This window comes from Lepidochelys kempii, chromosome 1 (genome assembly GCF_965140265.1).
Source record: "Lepidochelys kempii isolate rLepKem1 chromosome 1, rLepKem1.hap2, whole genome shotgun sequence".
Taxonomy (NCBI): domain Eukaryota; kingdom Metazoa; phylum Chordata; order Testudines; family Cheloniidae; genus Lepidochelys; species Lepidochelys kempii.
In genome coordinates this window covers 197,698,032-197,716,946 of record NC_133256.1, presented here as the reverse complement: position 1 = coordinate 197,716,946, position 18,915 = coordinate 197,698,032, and the positions used below count along the sequence as shown (strand labels likewise).

Genomic DNA, 18,915 nt, shown 5'->3' with positions numbered 1-18,915 from the left:
CTGACCTCAATAGTATGCAGGACTTTAGAACAAACTTGAAGGAAAAAATAATTAAAGATGGGGAGGTAAATGGAAAATGGGATTAAAATACAACATGGGTTTACTAAAGGTAGATTGTGCCAGACTAACCCAATATCTTTCTTTAAGTGCATTAACTCAAATGTTTTGCTGAAGTCTAAATGCAGTAAACACAGTACCCTGTGGGAAATTATTCATTAAATTAGAGAAACTGGAGATTAGTACAGGAATTGTAAGGCTGGTAAGGAAACGGCGACAGGGTTATGCTGAAAAGAGAACTATTGGGCTGGAGGGAGGTTACTAGTGAAGTTCCCGAAGGACTGGTCTTGGGACTGGTCTTATTTAATATTTTAGTTAATGGCCATGGCACAAAAAGTAGGAATGTGCTAATGAAATTTGCTGATGACCCAAAGTTGGAGGGAATCATCAGGGCAGAGAAGGTTTAGAATATTATGTAGGAAGAACTGGATGATCTAGAGAACAGGAGTATTAGAAATGGGATGAAATTAAATAGCATGAAATACAAGGCCATGCACTTAGTTGTCACGGAGTCACCAGGGGATGCTCTGGAACTACTCCATACGAAGCCAGTCAGAACTCTGGGGGAGCCTCCTTTCTATGAGCAGACTGTCTCCAGGGCAAGAAGCTTACACAGCTTTGAAATTCCTGGGTCTGACCTCGGAGCATTCAGCATCACCTTCTCACACTGTGCGCTTCCCACAGCGATTCTGCACAGGTGGGCCTCCTGGGGAAGCAAGAGGGTCCTGCACCCCAATTCCGCAGTCAGACGTGACTGCCAGCCAGCCAGTAAAACAGAAGGTTTATTAGACGACAGGAACATGGTCTAAAGCAGAGTTTGTAGGTACAGGAAACAGGACCATCAGGTCCATCTTGGGGGCCAGAGAGCCCAGAGCCCGATCTGGGCCTCCCTCCATTTCCTCAGCCAACTCCAAACTGAAACTCTCCTGCCCCTCCTCTTGCCTTTGTCTCTTTCCTGGGCTAGGAGGCCACCTGATCTCTTTGTTCTCCAACACCTTCAGTTGGCACCTTTGCAGAGGAGGGGCCCAGGCCATCAGTTGTCAGGAGACAGGGTGTCAGCCATTCTCTGTGCAGACACCATCACACTGGCCCTCTAGGGCTCTGCACCAATCATACACCCCCTATCCCACCACCTAGATACTTAAGAACTGCATAGGGGAAACTGAGGCACCCACATAGTATTCAGAGAAAACATTAAGAACATTCCCACTTCGTCACAGGGACTAATAACAAGAATTTCTGCTACAAATTGGGGACTCATTGGTCAGAAATGACAGAGAAGGAAGACCTGTGTGTATTAGTCAGTCACAAGACCCTGAGCCACAAATGTGATGCTGCCATGAAAAAGGCAAATGTAATCTTAAGGTATATTAGGCAAGACATTCCCAATAGAGAGAGACAAGTATTAATGCCATTGTTTATCGCAGTGGTGAGATTTCATCTAAAGAAACACTGAGTACAGCTCTGGTCACCCGTGTTCAAAAGAGATGAATTAAAACTGTAACAGGTATAGAAAAGGGCTACTAGGATAATCAGGGAAATGAAGGGCCTATTTTAAGAGAGGACACTAAAAGAGCTTAGTTTGTTTAGCTCGGGAAAACAAAAGCTGAGAAGGGATATGATTGTTCTCTATAAATACATTGGAAGTTGAGGTAAACCCAAGGGAGGGAGAAGAGCTATTTAAGCTAAAGGACAATGGTGGCACAAGAACAAATGGATATAAACTGGCCATGAATAAATTAAGGCTGGAAATTTAGAAGAAGGTGTCTAACCATCAGAGGGGTGATATTCTGGAACAGCCTCCTAATAGGAATAGTGGGGGCAACAAACCTAACCAATCTTAAAATGGAGTTTGGTAATTTTATGAACAGGATTATATGACAATGTTGCTTGTGATATCAGAGGATTAGACTCAATGACCCAAGAGATCCCTTCCAGGCCTATATTCCTGTGAAAGAAAATTGAAGGACCTTCTGTGTTTAGCTCCAAAATGCATATGATGGATTTTGGGGGTCAGTTGTTGAGTCTTTGCTGTGGTCATTATGATTTATGGCCTAAATTTTCAAATTCTTGGATGCCCAACATGAGGCGTCTTCAGGGGGAGTCAATTTTCAGAAGCTGGGTGCTCAGCACTTTCTGAAAGTTGGCACCTTTTAGAACAGTGGTGGGCAAACATTTTGTGCCGAGGGCCACATCTGGGTGGGGAAATTGTATACGGGGCAAGGGGTTGGGGTGCGGGAAGGAGTACAGGGTGTGGGAGGGGTGCAGTGTGCAGGAACGGGCTCAGGGCAAGGGATTGGGGCAGAGGAGGGGTGCAGGGTGCATGAGGGGACTCAGGGAAGGGCGTTGGAGTGCAGGAGGAGGCTCAGGGCAGGGGTGCAGGAGGAGTGCGGAGTGCAGGAGGGGTGTGGACTGCAGAAGGGAGCTCAGGGCAGGGGGTTGGGGTGCAACAGGGGTGCAGGGTGCAGCAGGGGGCTCAGGGTTGGGGGGCAGGAAGGGTGCAAGGTGCAGGCAGGGGGCTTAGGGCAAGGAGTTGGGGGGTGGGGTGCAGCAGGAGTTCGGGCTCCGGCCTGGTGCTGCTTACCTGAAGCGGCTCCAGGGTGGCAGTGGTGCACACTGGGGCCAGGGCAGGCAGGCAGGCTGGCCTAGCCCCACTCCGGGAAGTGACCAGCACCATGCCCCTGCACAGCTCCTGGGGGAGGGGGGTGCATAGGGCTCCTTGCGCTGCCCTTTCTGTGCCTCCAGGTACCTCCCCCGAAGCTCCCATTGGCCGCAGTTCCCCGTTCCTGGCCAATAGGAGCTGCGGGGGGCGGTGCCTGGAGGTAAGGGCAATGCACGGAGCCCTCTGCGCCCCCCTCTTCCTCCCCCCCCCCCCCCCCCAGGCTGCAGGGACGTGGTGCTGGCCACTTCTGAGAGTGGCACGGGATCTGCGGCAGCACAGGGGACAATCCAGCTGGCCGGATCCCAAGCCCTGATGGGCCAGATATGTCCCGCGGGCCGTACTTTGCCCACCCCTGTTTTAAAAGAATCTCAAGTTGGACACCTAAAAATGGAGGCACCCCAAATGACTAATCACCTTGGAAAATTTAGGCCTATCCATATAGTACCAATTGGGGAACACGGGTAAGCGTTAAAGCAGAAAACCATTTCTCCAATAGAGCAAATGTACAAAGCAGAGTTGGCATTGTAAGTTGTAAGCAACTATATTCTATAGCTAGTGAATATAAACTAGCTATAAACTAAAACTTGGAATGTCTGAGGCCTCAATACCTCCATTAAGCCTACCAGAGAACCTAAAAGCACTGAAGTAGGGGGCAATATACTTACAATTTTTCTTGTCTGAAGTTTATCTGCTCTGCCCCACTATCTACATATTTAAATAAATAACACCCCATATCCCCCCCCCCCCCCCGGTGGAGTGGCTAGGTCTTTATGCCTGATCTCAAACGTGGGCAGGCTCACAATCTTCGCTTAAAAAGAAAAAAGGCATTATGTGAATCCAATAGCTGACTTCAAAGCCTCCAACAGAGTTGAAAACTCAGCATATATCTTGGGGGCATCCATAAGGGTTACAGACCTAACCCCTCTCCACAGGGAGAAAGCAAACCCATGAATCTGACTGCAAGAGGGGTTTTGTTTTTCCTCAGCCCTTAATTGGGCAAAGCACCCATTAATGTCAGTGTGATTTTTGTCTTTTGGCCAAATACACCAGAATTTTCTAGAATCTCTTTGGTGATTATGTAAATTTACCCCATGAAATCAGCTCTCTTCCTGATATGCAGTCTGACACTTAACATCCTGTTTTGCTAAACTTGGCAAAGATCAGCCCTCAAACAACTTCCCCAGCCCTATTGCATCACTCCGGCCTGATATTTAGCCAAAAGGTAGGTAGCTTTCCTGTAGACTTATGCTGCTTTATCTATCTTTGTAGTATTTAATTTAGTTTTCCAGGTTGTGTATTTTGTGACTTATTATCGATTGCTGCTGTTTGAATTGCCTGAGCAGCATCCTGAGTTCCTGGGTTGACAAGGTTGTTTTATAGTGAAGTTATTTCTAAAGTTGTTGGGTACATCCGTTTTATGAGAGCTGATCAGTTGCTAATAATATAAAAGCAGAGATTCTCACAACAATTTTTTTGGTAGCCTGTGACAATTTTTCCTAAAATACTTAATTAACATTAGGAAAAACAAATAGGCACATATACATGTCCAAATCATTGTAATTTTATCTATGTAGGGTGGTTGTTCTTTTGCGGAATCAATTATTAAAATGTACAGTTGCCTCTATTCTTTACTGAACCTAAACAGAATAGAAGCACAAATAAGGTGCTTTGAACGTTCTTGCCTTTTTTTTTTTTTCTTGTTTCCTTTGGGTTTTTTTAGACTTGCTAGCTGTATGTAAGTCTGCTGTGAAAAGTGAGAAGAACAAACATACAAATACCACTTTTCACAGCAGACTTACTCAGCCCCAGCAAGCCCAGGGACAAATTTAAGCCCTGGATGGGGAGGTGGGACAGAGGCAATGGGGGCCAAGGGCGATGGGGCACTGGGGAAGGCAGGGGGGGCCAGAGGTGAGCTTAGGCCCACAGCCAGGGAATGGAGGCCAAAGCCCCACACCAGGGGACAAAGCCTGAAGCCCCGTGGCTGGAGCACGCCACCCCAGGGCTGAAGCCCAACCCCATTGCTCCCAGGAAGGTGGGGAACTCAATGAGTCTGCCTGCTCCTCCAGCTTGTGGGTCTCCAGAGGTGGACAGGCCTCAACCACTGCTGGTGGACCCTGGGGAGGAGCTGCTGCTCCCCCCACCCCAAAATCACTGCTCAGGAAGCTGTGGCCGCAAGAAAAGTCTCTGGTGGCTGCATGCGAGAAACGCATCAAGGGTGGATGTAATAAATAATAACGATTATAAAGCATTAACTAATTAATCCTCACAGGACTTTGGTGTGCACTTCATTGATCACTGAAGTAGGAAGAAGTTAAGGTCACTATTTTCAGAACTGTTCATTAATTTTGGGTGCCCAACTTGAGATGCCTTGTGCTTGGATTTCAAAGGTACTGAAGACTTACAACTGCAGTTGAAGTCAATGAGACCTGTGGATCCTCAGCACCTCTAAAAATCAGCGCAATCTCTCCAGTGGGATACGTGATTATTACAGAGATGCAACTCTTGGGGGCAGGAACTATCTTTCAGGGGCGGCGAGTTATGTGGGCCCATGGTGCCCGTGCTCCAGCAATATTCAGAGCCCGGGGGACCAGCTCCACCAATGATTGGGGCCGGGTCTCTCCCCTGGCCCACCTGCCGCCTCTGCGCGCCTCCCCGGAGCATCCCTGCCTGTGTCCTGGGCAGCAGGCTGCTGCCCCCTGCAGCTCTGCGCTCTCTGCTGGCTCCTGGCATCAACTGCTGCCGCCGCAGGGTCCTAGAGCCCCCCAACCACTAGTGCCAGGGCAGGCTGACCCTGATCCTGTCCTTCCGCAATGGATGTACCCTTCCCTTTTCCGGCAGGACCCTCCACCAGCACAGGGGTCCCCCACTGACCGCTGTCACAGCTTCTGCCCCACCCTGGGCAAGGGGCAGCAGCAGGGGAGGAGATGGTACACATGTGATGGCAAATCCCCCCAGCACCCACCACAGGGGAGGTGAGGGGGCTTCCTGGACCTGAGAGGGGCCCTAGGAACACATGCAGTGACAGTGGTGCAAGGTGTGTGTGCTGTAGGGGAAGAGAGCTGTGGGGGAGTCCTCTCTGGCCCCAGCTGGGAGCAGCCTGTCGGCACCCCAAACTCCTCATCCCTGGCCCCAGCCCACCCCAGAGCCTGCACCCCCAGCCAGAGCCCTCATCCCCTGCACCCCAACCCTCTGCCCCAGCCCTGAGCCCCCTCCTGCATCATGAATCCCTCATCCCTGCCCCCACCCCTGCACCCCAACCCTCTGCCCGAGCCCCTCCCACACCCCAAACCCTACATCACCAGCCCCACCTCAGAGCCCTCACATTTTTACATTATTAAAAAAAAAAATCTGCTTACAAGGCAGGGATGTGGGGGGCGGGACTTGGACCCATGCTGGCCACCACCAAAAATTATACAAACCAGCCACCCCTGCTGTCTTTCTGATCTGAGTTTGGACAGTACCACCTGCAATGGGGTCTTGGTCCACAGCTGGGGCTCTTAGGTACTACCATAATAACGTAATGGATGCTGCTGCCAATTTGGCTGCATGTGACTTATTCATAGTTCCACAGCAACTCAGTGCAGACCTGGACTTAAAAATCCTGAGTTCCTGGCTCCTACCCCTATGTTCCTTCTAACAGCAGATCATGCTGTCTGTTGGCTGTTCTGTTCCCTATGAGACCGTGCTAGAAATTAAATGAGAATGAGATGACAAGAAGACATTTGATATCAATGTACATTTTGCCTATTCAAATATTTATTTATATTGCAATAGCACCCAAAGGCCCCCAATCAGAAATGAGGCCCTATTGTGCTAGGTACTGTACAAACACAGTGGAAGAGACAAGCCCTACCCCCAAAGAGTTTAAGCCCCATGAATTTGGATCTAAAATGATATCCTGGATACAAGGCTACATTATGCCACACAAAGCACCAGCAAAGCCCTAACAAAGCATTCAAAATTCATGATTCAGACCCCCAAAATGTCAATATTCACTAAACAATCATGAGGTTTTAAAAATATCTTCAGGGTTTATTTGCCTTGCCCCTAGGGTTCATGTTTTCAAGCTTTAGCTCTGAAACGATGAGGGCTAAAAACTTACTTTTTTTTAACAAAAGCTGAGATTCACACCAAATCACCTGACTACAGGAGCAGGAGCCTGAGAAAACCACCAATTAGTATGAGACTCAGGGTGACCATACATCCCGTTTTGGCCGGGATAGTCTCCTTTTTAAGCCCTGTCCCAGATGTCCCAACTTTTTTGGCAAATCTGGGTGTGTGTCCCATTTTCTCTTGCCAACTGATCAGGGGGCATGCCTCCCTTAGAAGGGCATGGAGGAACTTTGAGGGGCAGGGGGGTTAGTGACGACACCAGATGTCGGGCCGCAGGCTGTTGCTCCAGCCCTGGGCAGCGGGGCTCAGGCCAGCCCTGTGCTGAGGGGGAAGGGCTTTGAGCCCTGGACAACGGGACTCTGGCTTCTGCCCCAGCCCTGGGTGGCAGGGCTCAGGTGAGCCCCACACTTGGGGGTGGGGGGAGGCTTGAGCCAGCCCCAGATGGTGTCCTGTTTTCCCTTTGGGAAATATGGTCACCCTAATGAGACTCTCAATAAAATCACAAGAGTTGGCAACACTGCCCCCTTCACTTTGCTCCATGGCACCAAGCCAGGATGACCCTTCTCACTTTGGCTTGTCAACAGAGCCATTTGCTGCAGCGTACTCAAGAAACTACAAAGGGGTATCCAGTATAGCACCAGGGACACTGAATGCTGAACACATGGGTGTAATACACCTCAGAATCATAGGAGCCGATTCCAGGGCTGGAACACCCACCGGGGAAAAAAACAGTGGGTGCTCACCACTCACCGGCAGCCCCCCATCAGCACCTCACCCTCTCTCCACCCCAGCACCACTGCTCACCACGATCAGCTGTTCTGCGGCATGCAGGAAGTGCTGGGGAGAGGAGTGAGAGCTGGGCGTGCACAGGGGAGGGGGCAGGAAGAGGCAAGGTGGGAAGAGGCAGGATGAGGGTGGGGCCTTGGAGGGAGGGGTGGAGTGGGGGCGGGGCCTAGGGTGGAAGGCTTCCCCCTCCGGCACATTAGAATCTCAGCGCCTCTGCTCAGAATGACAAGCCTATTCCACACCTCTGGGTGCTTCATAACTGAACTTTTCAGCTAATTTTGGGGGTTATCTATACACTGGAGTAAGCCTGCTATATCAATGCCAAGTGACCAACAAACCCAAAATGTGCTCTCGTCATTTAAATAGTGGAAGTCAACATTGCTGGAAGTTACAAAGAACTACAGAAAGAAAAGGAGTACTTGTGGCACCTTAGAGACTAACCAATTTATTTGAGCATGAGCTTTCGTGAGCTACAGCTCACTTCATCGGATGCATACCGTGGAAACTGCAGAAGACATTATATACACACAGAGACCATGAAACAATACCTCCTCCCACCCCACTGTCCTGCTGGATATAGCTTATCTAAAGTGATCATCAAGTTGGGCCATTTCCAGCACAAATCCAGGTTTTCTCACCCTCCGTCCCCCCCCCCCCACACACAAACTCACTCTCCTGCTGGTAATAGCCCATCCAAAGTGACCACTCTCTTCACAATGTGTATGATAATCAAGGTGGGCCATTTCCTGCACGAATCCAGGTTGTCTCACTCCCTCACCCCCCTCCAAAAACCACACACACAAACTCACTCGCCTGCTGGTAATAGCTTATCCAAAGTGACCATTCTCCCTACAATGTGCATGATAATCAAACTGGAAATGGCCCACCTTGATTATCATACACATTGTGAAGAGAGTGGTCACTTTGGATGGGCTATTACCAGCAGGAGAGTGAGTTTGTGTGTTGGGGGGGCGGAGGGTGAGAAAACCTGGATTTGTGCTGGAAATGGCCCAACTTGATGATCACTTTAGATAAGCTATTACCAGCAGGACAGTGGGGTGGGAGGAGGTATTGTTTCATGGTCTCTGTGTGTATATAATGTCTTCTGCAGTTTCCACGGTATGCATCCGATGAAGTGAGCTGTAGCTCACGAAAGCTCATGCTCAAATAAATTGGTTAGTCTCTAAGGTGCCACAAGTACTCCTTTTCTTTTTGCGAATACAGACTAACACGGCTGTTACGCTGAAAGAACTACAGAGTACGACCACAGGTTTCCAGCCTCTGTTGTATCCAGGCACTCTGCTGTTATTGTCCTCCTTATTCCAAATCCACCTGAGTCATCTCTGGCATTTTTGCTGACTCAGGCAAATTGGAAAATATCCAGTCCAGCAGAAACCCTAGCAATCAACTGGTCACTGCCTAATGCAAAATGTTTAAATGATGCTAGCAATTCTGCCAACACAGTGCCGCAAATGCAGGACACCACCAATTGAGTAAGAGACCCAGAATAGTTGGCTCTCCCTGCTGGAGTCAGACTGAAATGTAACTGGTTTTGTGCTCTTTGTATCAATTATTTCCAATTTATTTTAACTTCTTCCAGATGATCACCACATGTCTGCTAATTGGAAACATCTCTATGGTCAGCAAGGGTATTTTATACTTGTTTTTTCACAAAGAAAAAAATCCTAAGCAAAGGCCCTGCCTAATGTACATAGAGCTGAAAAGCTAGGGGAGGTGAATTAGAAAATTTGCATCAATTTAGCTAAACTGATTTACTTAAATCTTACGTAGACTCTCTTAAATGGGGTGAAGAACAGCTAATGTCGATTGAGCTTATTAGTTATTCTTTAACTGTTTTAAATGCATCCATATAAGAAGGTGGCACAGATTTAAGTAAATCGGTGCAATTTCCATGTATGGACCAGGCCTTAGATAGCAGGGCTTTCATTGATGGAGGGTTTTTGTTGCCAAGAAGTTGGTACAAGGTATGGCTATAGGCATCTGAATAAGGACTTTGATCCTGCTACCATTCAAGCCAATGGGAAAACTCCATTGACTAGAATGGTGTGGGATTAAGCCCTAAGTGAGGAACTCCTACAAAGTAGTATTTGGCCTGGGGCTGGTTGGGACAATTGCATGGTGCCTGGTATGCTGCCAGTACCAGATTTACAAGGGCGCCGGGCCCACGCTCCAAAAGGGCCCTGGCCCTGCTGCTCTTCTCTGCGCCCTGCCCACCGCTCTCTGCTGCAGGGGCAGAAGCTTGGTGCTGCTGGCTCCTGGGGCTCCTGCTGCAGCAGGGCAGGCTCTGCTGGCAGCCAAGCTCCTTCCCCAAGGTGCTGTGTTCCCACCCCCTCCTTCTCCCTACCACCAAACAGCTGTTTGCTGACGCGAGGGAGGGAGAGGAGCAGGGCTGCAGCATGCTTGCCAGTCGGGGGAGGAGGCGGAGAAGAAGCAGGAGCGGGGCCTTGGGGAAGGGGGTGGAATCAAGGCATACTCCCTCCAACCCCCTGCTGTGAGCTGCTCAGGACAGGAGTCTGAGAGCACCCCTATGACCCCAGCCCACACCTCTGGCCCTCTGCCCTGACTCCTGCACCCCACTGACACCCCCCAGTCCTGACTCCTGCACCCCCAAGCACCCCCATGACCCCAGCCCTGACTCCTGCACCCTCCCATATCTCCACCCCTACCCTGAGCACCAAATGGGAGCTCCTGCACACCCCCCACATTCCTACCTGCACCCCTCACACCAAATGGGAGCTGCCCCAGGTAAGCACTCCACACCGCAACCTCCTGCCCCAACCCTGAGCCCCCTCCCTAATTCTAGCTCCTGGCCAGACCCTGCACCCCAACCCCCCGTCCGCTCCTGCATCCTAACTCCCTCCCAGACCCTGCACCCCCAGCCCTGTGCTCAGTGCACCCCTACCCTCTCTCTCAGTGCAGAGAGAGACAAAAGAGAATGGGCTAGAACCCATTGCAGGGGTAAACTGCAAGCGCAGCAGGGCTGGGGAGGGGGTAAACAGGATCCCCCCCCCACCCCTGCCTACATAGAGCAGCAGGCAGGGGCGGGGGGGATCCTGTTACCCCCTCCCCAGCCCTTCTGCACTTGCAGTTTACCCCTGCCCCTCCCTTGCTCCAGGGACCAATCCTAGCTCCCACCCCGCTGTGCTTTTGCCCCCTGCCCCTGCCTTGCTCCAGTCAGCAGGGACTAATCCTCCCCCCATGCCCCACTGTGCTCATCTTGCCCCTGGCCCCTGCCTCGCTCCAGCTGGGGACCAATCCTTCTCTCCCCCTTCCCCCCCCCATGCCCTGCTGTCAGGGTGGATAAAAATCAATGGATTTTTTTTATTTAAATCGGATTTTTGAGGAAAAAACCTATCTAAAGATCGTTTTAATTAAGATACATTATGTCTCATTATGGAATAGGGATTATAAATTCTAATTCTATAGTATGAGACAATACATTCATGTAATGTTTAAGAAAAGTTTTGTAAATGAATTCCAATAGTTCATGGATTAGGGACCCAATCTTATGGGGTTCCACAGGCTTCTCTATAGATTATTTCGGTTAATCTTTCTATCTACCCAATAGGACTCAATGCTCAGTCTAGAACAGAGGTGGGCAAACTACAGTCCACGGGCCACATCTGGCCTCCGGGACCATCCTGCCTGGCCCCAGAGCTCCTGGACAGGGAGACTAGCCCCCGACCCCTCCATTACTGTCCCCTCTCCCCCGCAGCTACATTGCTGCGCGGGCAGCGCTCTGGGCGGTGGAGCTGCGCGCTCCTGCAGGGCAGCGCAGCAGCGTGTCTGGTGCTGGCCGGGCAGCACGGCTGCCAGACATGCCGCTCTGAGCGGCATGGTAAGGGGGCCAGGGCGTTGGATGAGGGGCAAGGGATCCCAGGGGGCAGTCAGGGGACAGGGAGCAGAGGGCGGTTGGATGGGGCGGAGATTTGGGGGGGCGGTCAGGGGACGGGGGCGTTGGAGAGGGTGTGGGAGTCCCAGGGGGCGTGTCAGGGGGCCGGGGTGTGGATAGGGGTTGGGGCAGTCAGGGGACAGGGAACGGGGGGGTTGGATAGGCGGTGCGGTCCTGGGGGGGCAGTTAGGGGTGGGGGGTCTCAGGAGGGGGCTGTCAGGGGACAAGGAGCGGTGGGGGGTTGGATGGGTCGGGGGTTCTGAGGGGGGCAGTCAGGGGGCAGGAAGTGGGAGAGGGTCCGATAGGGGGCAGGGGCCAGGTTGTTTGGAGAGGCACAGCCTTCCCTACCCAGCCCTCCATACAGTTTTGCAACCCTGATGTGGCCCTTGGGCCAAAAAGTTTGCCCACCCCTGGTCTAGAAGATACCATCAGAGGTGCTTAGTTTTGCAGTTCTTAAACTGTGGATTTGTCTCTCCAGAGGTAACATGCTTGTTCACAGCAAAAATGTTTTAAAATAAATAAATAATATATAGAGGTGAGAAATAATAGACCTCAACTCTATTGTCCCTCTGCAAATTTGTGTTCACAGAGTCAATCCCTTACTTCTCTTTAAATGTGAAAAGTTTCAAAAAAGTTCAATAAATAGAAGATTGTTGGGGGTGGAATAGAACTGGACAAGGAGAAGTCTGGAGATAAATGTGAGAAGCGAAGGACATATGCTTTTTTGTTAAAATATTATGTTTGCTGTTGAAGAAAAAATCCAGAATACTTAACGTGGTTGTTTCAGTTAAATAAAACAATTTAAATGTCTGTGTGGTGATGTTCTCTTTCTAATACAGCATGGCAAGAAAATCCTCCAAATATTAATGATTAACCTGTTGAATTGGAGATAGTTCACCTCCCAATGACTTCATAAATAACTGATTCAAATTATCTTTGGTAAATGAAATAACCAAACAACCATTCATTTTCTGATATAGCTTAAAAATTCATCTGAAAAGTTTCCAAAATAAATCCACCATTTAAAAATGTATAGTGTGTACCTTCTAAAAATGAAACCTACATCTGTCGCTGAGTTGTGAAGAATATGTATTAAGGTTATAACAACCAACAAGAATGCACTTTTATGTAGAAACCAAGATTAAATAGAGTCTTCCTGACTAGTGATGTAAATCAAATCCACCCTGCCCGGTGTGCTGTTGCCCCTGGCCCCTTCTTTCCCCAGGGGGGGCCCACAAATATGTTTGTCGCTGCGCCCACAAAAAGTTAATCCAGCCGTGTATGCAGCTCATCCATTCATCTGTGGCCAGACGTAAATTTTCTGCTTTGCAAAAGCATATTGTCTCTTTGGTGCTGCATTTGGAATTTTAACCATTCAAAATAAACTGTTAAAGACAATACTAAACCACAGAGATAGTAACTGTCCCTGTTTCAGGGTGTGGGGGGGGCATTCTTTCACACTTATTCAGATGTCTGTCACAGAACTGCCAAGGTGCTGTCTACGCCTCTCTTCTTCCTGGGGCTAACATTAGTGCAGTTCCGTTGATGGTAGCAACACGGGGAATGCTTGTGTAAATAAGATGCCAGGGGTCACTGGTATTTTTTACCATCATGTTAATTAGGCCTGCTCTGAGCAGGGTTATGTGACAGTCTAGTATGTGTTCACTGCACCAGGGAGGTGGAATTCCCAGCATGGGTAGACAGACCCTAGCTCAGCTTGAGCTAGCGTACTAAAAATAGCAGTGTGGATGCTGTGACCAGGGTTAGCAGCTGGAGTCCAAGCCTGCCTGACCTTTGGTTCAGAGTGGCTAGCCTGAGCTGCCGCCAGTGCCACACCTCCCGGCTGCAGTGTAGAAATACCCAAAGCTTGTACTTGCTGATTCTCAAAAATTTCTCAGTTCTTGAAAGTGGGAAGAATTCTATAAATGTGTTGACATTAAGACTGCAATCCTACAAACAGTTGGATAACTTTATTCATGTGAGCAGTCCTATTGCACATGACAGTGCTACTCCTGTGTGCAAAGTTACTCATCTTCAAAAATGGCTGGAAGATCAGGGTGTTAATCTATTTGTAGAGCTATTTGACCGACAAATAACTATAAAAAATGGGGAAGTGGAGGGTGAGCTCTATTAGTGGATGTGGTGAAACTGAGTTGGAGACTTTTTTGTAGGCTATCATTGCTGTGCAGTGGAAACTGCCTGATTTAGCATCGTATTTCTTCTGACATATGTTCTGCGTGACCTCTTTTCCCCATGATTTCTTTTCCTCTTAGCTTTAGGATGTTTCCTCTGTTTTCTTGTATCGTAAAGCAGTGAACAAATGTCAGACATTTGTTAAAGACATGCCAGAGTATGGCTTTAGTGCAAAGAGAAATGGACTGAGACTCAGGAGAAGTGGAGTCTATTCTTGGTTTTATTGCTGGCGGCTGGCAAGTCATTTACTTCGCCGTGCCTCAGTTTCCCATTTGTAAAATGGGGGATGATGGTACTGGCCACCTTTGTAAAGCACTTGGAGTTCTACAGATGCAAAGGGCTATATAAGAGCTAGGTATTATTATTTATATTGCATTTATCTTTGTATTTCTTAATGCTCCAAAGCCCATGGAAGGGAATGGAAAGGCTTCCATGGACTTAAGTGGGCTTTGGATCAGGCTCATCATTCCTTTGTACTCTTCAGACAATAAAAAACTCATTATGCTTCCTTTGTGCTTCTCATTTGGCATTCAGAGACTGCTGTATTTTATATGAATCTGATACACCTGTACGTAAACGTATGCCACTCTATCCCCCAAGTTGAATGACATGCGAGGTGACTGTCCAAGATTCATCCAAAGTGTCCAGGAGTTAAAATGAACGCTCTGAGACATCAGTGTACCTGGCTACAGAGTGGTTAATAAAAATTACACTGCTGGTTGTTACTGCCAAAATGGGAGTATTTCAGGCATCAGCACAAAAGGACAAGGAGCCATAGCAACAGAACATTTCCTGGTATTTAACTCTGGCAATGTTTTAAGGCTTAGGTTCTGTGAGCAAAATGGAAAATGGGGCAGCTTTGTCTACAGTCAGAGATTTTTACAAACCATTCCAATCATGCTAAAACCAGTTCAGCTACCCTGGAGATGACAACAATGGGAGCCCTCAGTGAAATGGCTATCTGGCTGTGACAGCTGATTTCAGCACTGTGTTGATTAAACTCACTCAGAACTGTTTGAACAGACAAGGTACTAAAAATGGCTGCTGGAGCAGGGGCGCTGTCTACACTAGGGGCCAAGTCTAAACTGGGAAACTTCTAACTGGTTTCAAAAGTAGTTCATTTAGACTAGTTTTAACAGCTGGAGCCATAGGCAGCTGTTTTTATTGAAATGGTTGCAAGACTCCAGGTCTTAGGGTTCCCAGTATTGTTGCTATTGGTGTAGCTGAATCTATGTTAGCAACAGGGAGACTTTGTAAAACTGCTCTACTATAGACAAGGCATAAGTGTACAATGGGGTCAGCATCACATAAACAAACAAGATCTAGCAATGTAGACTTTTTGGAAGCGGGCAAAGAAGAAGCAATAACAAATTTGTAGCAGAGAAAGTCTGCTGGGCTTTTCTCAAGAGGTGCTCTGAGCGGTGTGAACTAGAGTGGGAAACGGGTCAGACAGACAGACAGCAGTAGGAGAGTGGGCAAAGGAATCAAGGGTGGACGGTGACCATGGAACCAGTAGCGTGTGCGATTCTCAAAGGTGCCTGCAGGGCTTAGGAGTGCAAGTCCCACTGGGGCGGGAGGCTCCTGAAAAAAGGTGGGACGGGACTAAGTGGAGAGGAAGCAGACCATGGTAAAAGAAGGACTGAATGATGTAGCTGGGGGAGTGAAAGAGCAAGTGGCCTTAGAAGTGATCTGGAAAGGGAAAACAAATTGGAATTTTGTGTGGAATTCTTTCTTTTGCTATGATTTATACAAAACAAACTTTTCAAGCTTTTTTTACATTAGAAATTCAGGTCTCATCTGTCCTGTTTTCCCTGAAAACTCTGGATAACTGGAGAACTAGTAGAATGATGACATTACAAGTACCAAGGAAGTGAAACATAACTCAGTAGGAAAGTGATTTTATTCAGGCTCTTTAAAGCATTTTGTTTTTATTTGATTTTGCTAAATACCTACAACTCAAAGACTTGGGAGAAAATGCTTTGTAAGGATTCAGTAAACTACTTCTTCATTTAATGGCTGTGAAAACTTCATTACATGTTTCTGAGCCATCCAAGAACAACAACAAAAAGAAAAAACAACCACAAAAGAGAAGATTAAACTTAACATTTCTAATATTTCCAGAGGGAAAAAAGTGAAAAAACCCCACTTTTTATTTTTAGGCCTTCTTAATATATCAAAGCAAGAAAAGGACAAAAACTCATTTCCATATCTTTAGAGGTCACTTTTAAAAGAAATAAGGAGCTGATCAGGCAGAGGAGGCTCAGTGAGAAAGAGAGGGGGATGAAGTGAAGACACATGAAGAGAGACCAGGGCAGTGAATGGAAATGCACCAGAGTAGCTGGTGAAACAAGGAAGGTTAGGAAGAGGAAGTGAGGGACAGCAAGGTCAGCCACATCGGAAAATGAAGTCACCCAGGACAAGGGCTGTGTTCAAAGCAGGTTGATTTGTATTGCATTTGACTGAGAAGCATTGCCTTGAAACACTGATTAGGGAAAACCTCCTGTTTCCACAGGAAAGAAACTGAAACTACTCTAACTCAAAGGCAAAAGCAGCAGGGCAAGTTGAGGAGACGAACAGACTGAACTCCGTTATTTAACCATTATGATTTTAATTATATTGCATATTAGTCTGTATTCGCATCTTGCCCCAAGGGGAATGACAATGAAATACCAGCCAACCTACAGCAGTTTTGCCAAAATTACTTTTTGTTACTCTCCCGGGGACCTTCAGTCCATGAAAAAGATTGTGTATGTAAGCAGAGTCAGGATGAGCTCCACCCTGACATCTGGTGGTGAGGTGTGGCAAGTTGTGGAAAAGAACTTCAGGGGCTGATCTCATTTGCATACGCACACCCACCCCGCCTAGAATGAGGTCATAGCTGCCCAAATGGTCACTTTGGCTGCTGTGGGATCCCCAGTGTCTCTGTTAATGGGGCAGGAAGAATAAATTGTTATTACCCTGATTATGGGAACTGTGCTTGGAACTGTACTTGGCCTTTTGTTATGATGGAGGGACTCACCATCAACCTAGTAGCACTCGCTAGGCAAGGGTCATGGGTTCCAAAACTCTGTGAATTGAAAGAGACTGGGGACAAGTATTAATACTTGGTGGCATGGGCCCCTTGGTGAGGGTCTTACATGCTAATTGCACTTTTTCCTCTCTCTACTGTGGAATATCAGAGCTAATTTTGATTCTATTAGGAGTCTAGTTACAGGCTGCTGAGCTCACTTTGGGCTAATGGTGCACCAGCACTGAGGCTCCCCTACTGCAAGCTGAATTCACCAAAGAGCTGAACTGACTAAGAGCTGAAATCACTGAGCGTTGTGTTAAGTAGTGGGGGAGCCTGAAGATATAGTGTGGAGCAGTTTGTGGGACGGCTGGAGTGCCTTGTGGACCGGCTGGTGGAGCAGTTCGTGGGACCGTGGGAGCTGCTGGTGGGACGCGGAGCTGGTGGAGCGGAGCGGAGCCCTATGGAGCTGTGGGGCGGTCAGCTTCAGATCATGTAAGGTGCCCCTTATCTCTCTTCCACCCCCCGATCTCCACCCAGGTTGGGAGGTAAAGTTCTGCAGATAAACTTTCGAACTCTGGGGCTGCCCTGACCAGGGACAGAGACTTTTGGATCATTGGACTTTTGGGACTTTGGGTGATTTCAGGTTGCTGGACTCAAGAACCAAAGGGAAAGGACACGCCCCAATTTGCTTGGGGTGGGTTTTTGCTCATGGATTGTGTTATGAATCCTGTTGGTGGTGTTTCCCCAACATAATGCCACATTGTTTCTCTCTGTTATTAAAAGGCTTTTTGCCACACTCAGACTCTGTGCTTGCGAGAGGGGAAGTATCGCCTCTTGGAGGCGCCCAGCGGGGGTGGTATATATTTGTCCCAGGTCACTAGGTGGGGGCTCGAGCCGGTTTGCATTGTGTTATTGGAATGGATCCCCTAGATATTGAACCCGGCCCTTGTTGCTGCCAACTCTGACGGGCAGAAGGGTTACATGTAAATCTGGTGCTAATTAGAAGTGGGTAACACTGTTGCTCTTGTTTGGAAAATCCACGTTTGCAGCATTATCCAAGTAATTCTTCCCCCACGCCCGAAAACAAAAATCGTTTTGCAGGAGTCTTCAACCCCCTGAATTTTTTGTTTTCAGGGAGGAGAGGTGCAAGCGGGGTGGGGGGTAGCAGTGGGGACAAAATCATGGGAGAATAAATGAATTGCAATCAAACAGAGGGAAATTAAATCCATTTTTATGGGGGGGAATGAATCTCTGAGTTTCGTAAAGAGCTGCTGGGCGGGCTGGTGCTTCCCCTAAAGAGGCTTGATTTTGTGGCTGAAGTACCAGCCTGGGAAGTGGACGAGTCTGAACTCTAATCCCTCTGCTGATCGGCCATTGAACTTTGCTTGTGGTTTGACTTACATTATTTAGTAGCTAAATGTCATTTTTCAGATGAGGAAACTGGGGTTTGGAAGTAAAATAACATGTTCTCAGCGGTTCAGCCTTGGTAAACTAGGTCTCTGGAGTCACATTCCTATGCTCATGAATTAGCTAGATCAGTGGGTCTCGAACTTTAGCAACCTGAGAACCCTCATTTTGATTTACATTTTTTCATGGCCCCCAAGCCCCCCACTCAGCCCCAGGCCCTACCCCCACTCCACCCCTTCCCCCAAGCCCCCCCCACCTTTTCCTGACCTAGCAACACCCCTCCCCCTCCTCCTTCCATCCCCTTCCTCCGAACACACCCTGTCCACGCTCCTCCCCTCCCTCCCAGCAACTCCTCCATGCTGCTGAACAGCTATTCCCCAGCACGCAGGAGGCGATGGGAGGGAGGGGGTGGAGATGATCAGCAGGGCCTGCGGTCCCCCTGGAGTGCCCTTGCAGACTAGTTTGAGAAACACTGTGCTAGATGACAGAGCCTCTCAGGCAGGTGAGTTAACTGTTCGGAGCATGAGTTTTCCAAGCTGCAAAATAAGAATAATATTTGGCTACACCCGTCTGTGAACATCTTAAATGCTATATATTTGCAGGGTTGGTTTATGGGGACAATTACTACCCCCATGCTTTCTTTGGGAGATAGCGTGTCCCCCAGCGGGCTAGGTACAGGATGGGAATTGGTAAACCAGGGTTGTAATCCTGTTTCTGACACAGAGATAAAGTCTCAGAAGAGCTGGGATGATTTGTATTAGCATAGCATACTCC

At 48.4% G+C, this 18,915-nt stretch overlaps 1 protein-coding gene across 5 annotated transcripts in view; it reads left to right on the top strand.

The window, feature by feature from the left end:
* The window catches only part of ST3GAL6 (ST3 beta-galactoside alpha-2,3-sialyltransferase 6), a 177,960-nt gene that overhangs the window by 23,706 nt on the left and 135,339 nt on the right, over positions 1–18,915 (top strand). The window contains exon 2 of one of the 5 annotated variants that reach the window (XM_073307832.1): positions 16,925–17,226. The exons of 3 other annotated variants lie outside the window; for them this stretch is intronic. The gene's annotated coding sequence lies outside the window, so the exon portion shown is untranslated. Of the gene's footprint in view, positions 1–14,246; positions 17,227–18,915 lie in introns of those variants that run through there. One more of the 5 variants, XM_073307822.1, reaches the window with a different exon arrangement.